This window comes from Grammomys surdaster, unplaced genomic scaffold (assembly GCF_004785775.1).
Source record: "Grammomys surdaster isolate TR1022 unplaced genomic scaffold, NIH_TR_1.0 371, whole genome shotgun sequence".
NCBI lineage: Eukaryota > Metazoa > Chordata > Mammalia > Rodentia > Muridae > Grammomys > Grammomys surdaster.
The window spans coordinates 792,428-802,235 of NW_021604790.1; the positions used below are offsets into that span (position 1 = coordinate 792,428).

At 48.1% G+C, this 9,808-nt stretch overlaps 1 protein-coding gene across 1 annotated transcript in view; it reads right to left on the reverse strand.

The window, feature by feature from the left end:
• The window catches only part of Rab5c (RAB5C, member RAS oncogene family), a 23,622-nt gene extending 15,475 nt beyond the window's left edge, over nucleotides 1-8,147 (reverse strand). The window contains exon 1 of the mRNA XM_028780648.1: nucleotides 7,993-8,147. The gene's annotated coding sequence lies outside the window, so the exon portion shown is untranslated. The remainder of the gene's footprint in view (nucleotides 1-7,992) is intronic.
• Nucleotides 8,148-9,808: the final 1,661 nt, after the last annotated feature.

Sequence of the window (9,808 nt, forward strand, 5' to 3'; positions counted from 1 at the left end):
GAAAGGAAGGAAGGAAGGAAGGAAGGAAGGAAGGAAGGAAGAAAGAAAGAAAGAAAAGTCCTGCCAGGAGTGGTGGCGTACGCCTTTAATCCCAGCACTTGGGAGGCAGAGGCAGGTGGATTTCTGAGTTCTAGGCCAGCATGGTCTACAGAGTGAGTTCCAGGACAGCCAGGGCTATACAGAGAGACCCTGTCGCGAAAAAACAAAAAAAAAGAAAAAAGAAAAGTCCTGTAACATGAGGCATCTTGAAGACCTCATTCCCTTGCTTCCATTTCAATGCCTCTCAGGAAGGGGAAGAAGTGATTCAGCTTGGTTCAGCTTGCGGGGCAGGGTAGGGTGGAGGGTGGGAGAAGAGGGCAAATGATGACAAAACCAGAGTAGAGTTCCTTTTAAAACTCAGGCTGCAATTGTTAGAGGTTTGCAAATTGGCATCATTCATGGCCACAGAGTCAGAGAGCAATGTGATGACTAGGAGAACATCTAGGGTGAGGGGGGCCTTGCGCAGCCTCCTCAAGCCTGGGATGCTTCTGACAGAGCCACCTGAAGGACACATACAGACCTATGAAGAGAGGCAAAGGGCTGGCTCAGGGCTTAAGTTACGTATTTTTAGAGGGTGACTGCCCAACAGAAGGATTTAAGCTAGTCAATGATTCAGGATCACAGCTCCAAGTGATAGTCTGCCTTGAACCTGCCTAGAGCCACAAAGGCCACACAACACAAGCCTTCCCGAAGGAGAGGTCTGTTTGTGAATGGCAGTAAAAGACTCGTGACTAGACCACCTGGGATTTCACATGGACTCTCAGCCCAAAGTCCAGAAAGGTTTAACCGGAGAACTCAATATCCAACGCAGACAATGATTATAGCTAGTACCTCTTCACAGCCTGAGCGTAAACCCCAGAGTAGATACCAAATGTGGCCACTGCTTAGCACAGGTGCAGCATCAGGCAGATGGGGACTATGAACTGCTGAACAGAGGACAGCAACCTGCTGCAAGGACCAGGTGGGACAGGACTGGAGGGGTTCCCCATGTGCTTACTCTGCCACCTCACTCAGATATGGGGAGCATCAACCACCACCAGAAGGGACAACCTGAATTCATGCTGATAACTCCAGATCAGGGCACTGGAGAGAAAATGTTGCTAAACAGGCCTTGGACGGGGAGCTGATTCCAGGGCCTGGACAGGAAATACACAAAGAGCATTTTGTGCAAAAAAGTAAAGAAATGCTCAAAAAAACAGAATCAGAAAACCTCATAATGACAGTAGGTCAAAGGGAGCTAAAAGAGCAGCCTGTGGTCAAAGATTAAAAAGTATGAGGAAGCCGGGCAGTGGTGGCGCACGTCTTTGATCCCAGCACTCAGGAGGCAGAGACAGGCGGATTTCTGAGTTCGAGGCCAGCCTGGTCTACAGAGTGAGTTCCAGGACAGCCAGGGCTACACAGAGAAACCCTGTCTTGAAAAACAAAAAACAAAAAACAAAACAAAACAAAAAAAAATGTGTGAGGAAGAACCATAGATTACACACTAAAGTGTAAAATTAGGTATCTGCAAGCCAATATCGACAGGTGAATAAATTGAATAAATAAATGAGAGAATGAATTGAATAAATAAATGAGAGAAAATAAGCAGACCTCTTGCATCAAAGGTATTAACAACTCATGCTGCCACTCCACCCTCCAAGAGGGGGTCCAGACTGGTCACTCTTCAGTGTGGGCTACACATGACATTCTTCCAAAGAGAACAAATGTGATCAGGCTCCCAGTGACAGTGGTGATCACACTGATTATGTGGGCCTTCATACAATGGGATCCAAATGGTATTTTTTAAATCTCCCCATTAACCTATACCACCTCTAATCCCAGTCTACTGTAAAATGTCTGGCATCACACAAGTATCTGGCTGGAGACCTCAAGATCATCAAGGTAACTGAAAACAAGTGCAGTCTGTGAAGCTACCCAACCTAGAGTAGTCTGAGATGTGCCAGCAGCGGAGACAGGACAATCAGGTGTTAGCCACAGAAATTGGGTGGAACACAGACTTTCACGCATCAACACTACCGTAACATGCTACCAACAGGGGAACAGGGCCTGGGGCTTGTGCGGAAACTCGACTGTACTACCCTCAGAATTTCTCTATGACTCTACAACTCTTCCGAAAAGTTCACTAAAGAAAAAAAAAAAAAAAGCCCAAAAAGGTGGGGTGGGACAGGGGCTCAGGCTAAGACAAGGTGAGATCTTGAAGATGAGTTAACGAACCTGAAAGGGAGCAAGGAGAAGAGGGGCTGCATGTGAGAGAGCACACCCAAAATGGCAGCTAAGACTAGAGCAGGGAATTGAAAGGCCACAGCAGTAGGATGCTGATGGGGGACTGTCCTCATCACTACTTTTTGTTCTCTTTTGGTGAGAATAGAACCAGAGCCTTGTACCAAACTGTAACTCCAGAACAGCTAGTGCTTAAGACAATGTCACCCTGTGCACATATGCAAAACCAGCACCCACTGACCAGAGTTAAATTCACTTGTGCTGCCTGGGTGGGTACTGCCTCATCACACACAACTGCAGAAAGTACAGAATATTCTGTCCTGCTATCAGATTTACTCACTCTGCAGAACCAGAAGGGGTTGGGGCACTCTGTAGCCAGCCAAAGACATGTCTACCTTCTCCTACTAAAATCTTGAGATTTGGAGAGCTCTACCGTCTGGAAATTTGTTTGTACCCTGCCTGACCTGCATTATCCGTCTGGTATCAACTACTCTACTTACCTATATGTTCTGGTATCCACGTGTGAGGCGCTGAAGAGAGGGCTCAGGCTGGCAATGAACTGGGGCTAGGTTCAGATCCCAGGTTTAACTAGGGAGCATGTTAAGGAGGCCAGCAGGCAGGTACTTTAGAGTAGCTTTCCATGTCCCTGCTTTTTCTTTAGCAGCTGCAAAGAGGGGCCTACAGTGCGACCATATCTGTGGCCTGAGGTGCTCATCTATCTGAGATAGAACAAGCAGGGAGCCAGCATTGTGAAGCAAGCTCATGTAGAGAGAAAGAAAGGAGCCAGTATCTCCTCAGGCTAATGAAAAGCTTCACCAAGAAAGTGACTTGCAAGACAAGTCTCAAAAGAAGATGGGGGAAGTCACTTCCAAGCAGGTGAGGTAGACACAAATATTCTAGACAAAAGGAACAGTACACACTTAGCCTAGCAGGAGAGGCTATACTGCATAATGGAATAAGCACAGGCCCCTGTCCTGTCGCTCACTGCAGGGTTCCTCACTGTGACATGGGCCTTCCTCCAGTGGTGCAGGGATGAAATGAGTAAGCTCAGAGCTCAGAAGAATGCCTGGTACAAGTCAGCAGAGCTCAGTAAGCTAAGCTTTCAACAGTGTGGTGGCACCCACCTTTAATCCCAGCACTTGGAAGGCAAAGACAGGTAGATCTCTTGAGTTCAAAGTCAGCCTGGTCTACAGAGAAAGTTCCAGGGTAACCAGGACAAGTTGAACTTTAACTGGTATCACTAACCCTGTGTATAGATGTGATAGTTTGAAAACTAATCCTTTATATGCATGCTCTCAATACAGAGAATGACTTAAAAGATTATTCCAAGGTTCTTTGTTTTGTTTGAGATAGCCTCAGCCTATGTTTTATATCTGGAGACAGGGTCTCACTAAGTTATTCTGGCTAGTCTCAAACGTGCTATGCAACAAAGGCAGACCTTAAACTCAGGATTCTCTTGCCTCAGTCTCCCAAATTGCTAGGATTCCACGGGGCTCTGCCAAGGTCTTGAAAGCATTATAACCTAAATTTTGGGACATCTTAGTCTATAAAATCTGCATGAAACAAACGTGGCCATGCAGATCAGTAACACTGTGCTCATCTCCCAAAAATATTCAATTAAAAAAAAAGGTACAATACCGGGAATGATAGCGTATACCTTGAGTACTGTCCTTGGAGGCGGAGGCAAGTGCATCTCTGTGAGTTCAAGGCCAGTCTGGTCTACATATTGAGCTCCAGGACAGCCAGAGCTAAGTAGAAAAAAACCTGCCTCAAAAATAAAGAAATAACATGACTCCCAATGGGACAATCATAGGGACTGCCTAGCAGTTTCTTATAGTTTGTCTGCCTGCCTGCCTGTCTCTGTCTCTCTCTCACACACATACCATGGTCCCACTATGGCCCAGGCTGGCCTTGAACTCACTGAGATCCTCCTGCCTCTGCCTCCCAAGTGCTAGGATTAAAGCTCTGAGCACCACCATGCCCAGCACTCCTTGTGTAAAAATAACTACAACCTGTATCAATTCTGCTCATGAAATGAACTATGAAATGAAGAAACACGGGAAATCATCCAAACACTGGCCAGTATAGCATATTTTGACAGTAAAATTGATCAGAATTGTCGAGATGAATTATAATAAACCTTCACAACCTCACCTGCCCAGCAGAGGCCACTGGTGAGAATCTATCCTAGCCATGGCACTGGGCTGGCTCCTTCACCTTTGTTTCTAACTCTGCAAGAGATGTAGTATTCCCATTTTATGCAAAAAACAGGTCCAGTGAGCCTAAGTCACCCTAATGGTAAGCAAGGAACTGAGGATGGGAATTGAAGTCTCTGAGTCTAAGCTTCTAATGCCTTCTACCTACACTGTCCTTCTGATTGCTGAGCAATGGCTACAAAAAGAATCAGTCTCCTGTAAATCCAGGCTGGCCTCCAACTTTCCTTTTTTTTGGTTTTTCGAGACAGGGTTTCTCTGTGTAGCCCTGGCTGTCCTGGAACTCACTCTGTAGACCAGGCTGGCCTCGAACTCAGAAATCTGCCTACCTCTGCCTCCCAAGTGCTGGGATTAAAGGCGTGTGCCACCACCGCCCGGCGGCCTCCAACATTCTATGAAGCCAAGGATCACTCTGAATTCTGATCCTCTGGCCTCTATCTCCAAGGTGCTAGACCACAGATGTGCCTACACACCTGGTTTATACAGTGCAGAGAGATGAGACTCATGCATGTTAAGCAAGCTCTCACCAACTGAGCTATATCCTCAGTCCATTAAAAAGGTTCTTTCTGGGCTGGTGAGATGACTCAGCAAGTGAAAGTACTTGCTACCAAGTCTGAAGACCTGAGTTCTATCCCAGGCCCCACCTGGTAGAAGTAGAGAACTGACTTTCAAATTGTGTTCTCTCTTCTACATGTGTACAGTGGCATGTGCGTATACACACACCCAGACAGAAAATAAATGACTACATGTAGGTTCTTTTTAAGGAATGCTTGGTTAGTGGAGCTCTGTTTGAATTTGTGAGTTTGAAGCTGAGCATGGTGATGGGCATCATTAATCCTAGTGCCTGGGAGGCAAAGACAAGTGGACATATCTCTCCGAATTCCAGAGCAGCCTGGTTCACAAAGGCAGTTCCAGGCCAGCCAGGGCTACACAGTAAGACCATGTCTCAAAATCAGCAGATAGTATCAAAGAGAAATCAGAAGGCACAGCCTTTCACCCTGCCCAGGGGGCCTCTCCGGCTGTCACTTTTACTTTCGTTTTCTAGCCATCATGAGTTAAGTTCTGGAGAAATTGGCACACAGACATTAGCAAACTCTTAAGCCCTGAAGGGTACAGGCTTGGGATTCTTAACTGTCATGGAGTCCACAGCAAAGAAAGAGGGAAGCAAAAGCAAATGCTAGAGATGGAAGGCTCAGAGTCTGTACTCACATCCTCTGCACTCTTCCTGCAGGCTCCTTCACTTAACAAGTACAGCAGACTAGAAGAGGAGCCTGCCTGCTTTTAGAAAAGATAAGGTCACATTTGAACCCAGGCTCCAAACACTGGGTTTGACCACTTCTAACTGTATGGTCTTAGGGAAGAATCATCTCTAAGGTAGGGATACAAATACCACCATCTCCAGGACACCTGTGAGGAATATGCATGGGAAGAACTCAGGGGCTTTATATCTTAGAAACACTAGCTCTTACATTCTTCCTGGAGTAAACAGACAGAAAGGCCAATGAGGTATGAGAAGAGAGGAGGTGAAGAGCAGCCTTAGAGAGGAGGGACTTCCTCTCATGAGTGCCCTCCCTATCCCGGCAGAGCTGTAACAGCCTTCTGCTGGGCCTCTACAATTTCTGAAAGCCAAAAATGGCTGCAGAATCATGCAGAACTCTAGTGCCTCCTGTCTGGCAGAGTTTCTCTCCACAAAACGGTATTTTAGAGTCAGAGTTGGGAAAAAGATATCCAGACAATTGCCAGAAACACCCATTAGAAGGTTTGATTGACTCAGCCAGGACCCCAGGAATCAGAATCCACTCCCTGGAAGGAAAGTCTAGCAGAAATCAATCCCTGTAAGCAGGCAGGGTTCACTGGCCCTCTCCCTCAGAGGCACATGTTGAACAGATCAGAGAAACTAGGCTAGCTGAGGGAGTCTCTGAGCGCACGCACGCACACACACACACACACACACACACACACAGAGAGAGAGAGAGAGAGAGAGAGAGAGAGAGAGAGAGAATGAATATGTGTCTCATCTACCTGTTGACACTAATAAGGAAGTGGTTTGTAGTTATCCAATCAGTAGTAAAATAAATGCATCACAGAATTAGCTTAAAATGTTATTCTGATTGGACACTAGCAACTGTCCAGAAATAGATCAGAAAGATCTCAAAGCAAAATGTTTAGCTTCTGTGTAGTAAGAAGCATCTTAAGGTGATCGGAAATGCCCAAGGACTGAATGGCCTTCCCACTCTTCCTCCACTGCAGGACAGCAAGGGCCAGCTGTGGCCTCAGAATCAGGATACTCCTCAGGAAGGCAGCCTCTGACCTGTACTTTGGCCACATAACAAGAGAACCTTCCAGCTTGGTCAGTGAAACCAGTCATTTCACACACTTAAGCCCCAAGGAAAACACAAGGATCCTGTGTCAATACTGTAGGGGAACCTGCACTTTCTGGCACATATATGCAATTCCTTTATCGACGAAAACTATGCCTGCCACTGTGATGTAGAGTAACTGCTCTGTAATAAAGTCCAAGCCAAGAGGGGAGTGGAGACTCTAGTGAGGAATGGACCTGTTGCTCAAGTGCATAATGTTGTGTGATTCAGGGTGGTTAAGAGATGGTCCCTCAATTTCACACTACTCACATTTGGTCTAGTCTCCTCCCTATAGATAAGCAGACAGCAGTCCCTCTAAGAAAACCACTCACATGTTCTGGAAGGACAGGGCTGAGCCTGAAGTAGGGGGAAGGAGGAGGGGAGACAGGAGATAATGAATGGGCAGATCCTCCCTGATCTGTCGCTAGGATTGAGCAAAGCTCAGCTAAATTCTTTAGAGGCAGGAAGACGGACACACACTGAGAGAACTTAAGACAGGGCTGGGGGCATAACTACAGCACAAGGAGAAGGCTGCCGATTCCTTTCTAAGTGACCCAGAATTCAAACTCTGCTGAGGTCCTGGTAGGCTTGAGAGGAAGTAAGGAACTGTAGGAACACAAGCACACTTCTATACGTGGAGAACATTCTCATTCAGACACCCCCATCCCCGCATATCCTAAAGGAAATCGAGATCAAAATTCTTTCAGGGCTGCAGGGGACAACTGGTTTTTTTGGTTGGGATTTAGGGACGGGGCGGGGGGGGGGGGGAGGTGGAACACAGGAAAGGAAAACCAGGAGAGACAGCACTCTCCGCCACCCCTAAAAGAAAAGAGAGACAGGTTCCTTCACACCTGGTAAAGACTCTTTGATTCTGAAAGCTGAGGGGGTGGGGAGCGGAACTTAGAGTCCCTCTCTCCCACAAGTAGACTGGACAGGCCAGAGGAGAGCCTCAAAAGACTCCCAAAGGCTCCCGAAAGACAGGTTAGCGAAGGAAAGAGGAGCTCCCCCTTTGGCCCGACGCCCTGGTGAGCCCCTGAGAGGGGGCTACGGGTCGGGGGAGGGGTCAGTGTCCCCCTAAGCTAAGGTTGGGCAGGAGGAAAGGGTACCCCAGGGAGGCTTCTACACAGGTGAGACACTGGCCCTGGGACAGGCACACTCACCGCGGCTCCGGGGCAGCAGCGTTACTTGGGCCAGGGCTCCCACAGGCTCCGCTCCTCTCCCCCCGCCCCGGCGGTGTCCCAGGCTCCGGCCTCCACTTCCGCCTTTCAGCCGCTCCGGATCCGGATCTTCAGCTCTGCCCCGCCTCTCTATAGTCCCAGGTGACTGACAGAAAGGACAGACCAATGGGAGACACTCTGATCCTACCCACAATCAACGCGGGAAAGGAGGGCGAGTGCGCGCGAGGGATGGCGGGACATGTAGTTCTTAGCACAGGGAGGCGCCGAGGACTGCCTGGCACTTGGGTTTTGGGTGGAACCGGCTGCCGGTGGGGCGGAGCCGGTCCTGGCCTGCTTATCGCGTCAGTGCCAGTTCCAGGTGCCGCGAGAGAAGGCGTGTGGCTGAGCTTTCCAAGAGAGCAGACAGAGGATTGTTCATGCAGAATTGAGAAAGGAGAAATATGATGCTCATGCAGCCGCGTAGACCAGTCGTGTGCCCTCGGCAACTTAGAGAAGCCAAGCCCGTCCAGGAGGCTGGTTGTTGAGGACGTTCTGTTATAGGAAAGGCGGTGGAGCCAGGTGTGATGGCTCGCTCCGAAGGCAGAGGCTGGCAGATCTCTGTGAGTAACAGCTAGGGTTATGTAGTAAGATCCTGGCTTTAAAAACAAAACAAAACAAAATGGTGATGAAAGCTCTGTAGAATGGGCTTTCTGGAGGCTAGCGAAATGGCTCGACGGGTAAAGATGCTTGCGGCCAAACCTGACTGAGTGCCATCCCCAGGACCCACAAGGTGTCTTTTGACATCCACCTGTGTGCCATGACATTTAAGAACTCATCCACCCTCCCCCTAAATACGTGAAGAAATGTAATTTTTAAAAAGGAGGAGTCTTGCCGGGAGATAGTGGCGCACGCCTTTAATCCTAGTACTTGGGAGGCAGAGGCAGGCGGATTTCTGAGTTCGAGGCCAGCCTGGTCTACAGAGTGAGTTCCAGGACAGCCAGGGCTACACAGAGAAACCCGGTCTCGAAAAACCAAAAAAAAAAAAAAAAAAAAAAAGGAGGAGTCTTGCTGGGCGGTGGTGGCGCACGCCTTTAATCCCAGCACTTGGAAAGCAGAGGCAGGCGGATTTCTGAGTTCGAAGCCAGCCTGCTCTACAGAGTGAGTTCCAGGACAGCCCGGGCTATACAGAGAAACTCTGTCTGGAAAAACAACAACAACAAAAACAAGCAAACAAAAAGGAGGAGTCCTCTGGAGGATACTAGATGGATGAAAAGGAGACCTGCTGCTGCCACAGGCTAGCTCTCACTTCACTCTTTCTTCCTTTCTTCCACTATGTAGTTCTGATTGGCCTGGAACCTGCTTTGTAGATGGGTTGTGTTTGAATTCACAGAGATCCTCCTGCCTCTACTTCTGGAGTGCTAGAATTAAACATGAGTGCAACCACCACAATGGACTGTTTTGTTCTTAGGCTCTGTTCCCAAATATACCAGGGCCACTACCCTCACCCCCACCCAATCAAGATTAGCTCTCCTTCAAAGACTGACTGCGTTCTCTCTACCCATCACTAAGAGATGAAAACCACTCCCCCTTCTACCACAGGTCAGGTCTATTTCTTTTTCTTCTAATTCCTTCTGTATGAATTAAGACCACTTCTGCTTAACCCCAACCTCCAACACTGGCCTCTTTCTGCTTTCCCAAGGATACCACTCAAAACCTTTATAAAATCAAAGCCCATCCCAGAGACCATGTAGTGCCTAGGGCATGGGACAGCATCAGTCATAGCCTGAAGGCTTGAGCTGAAGAATGAACCTGTCTGGGA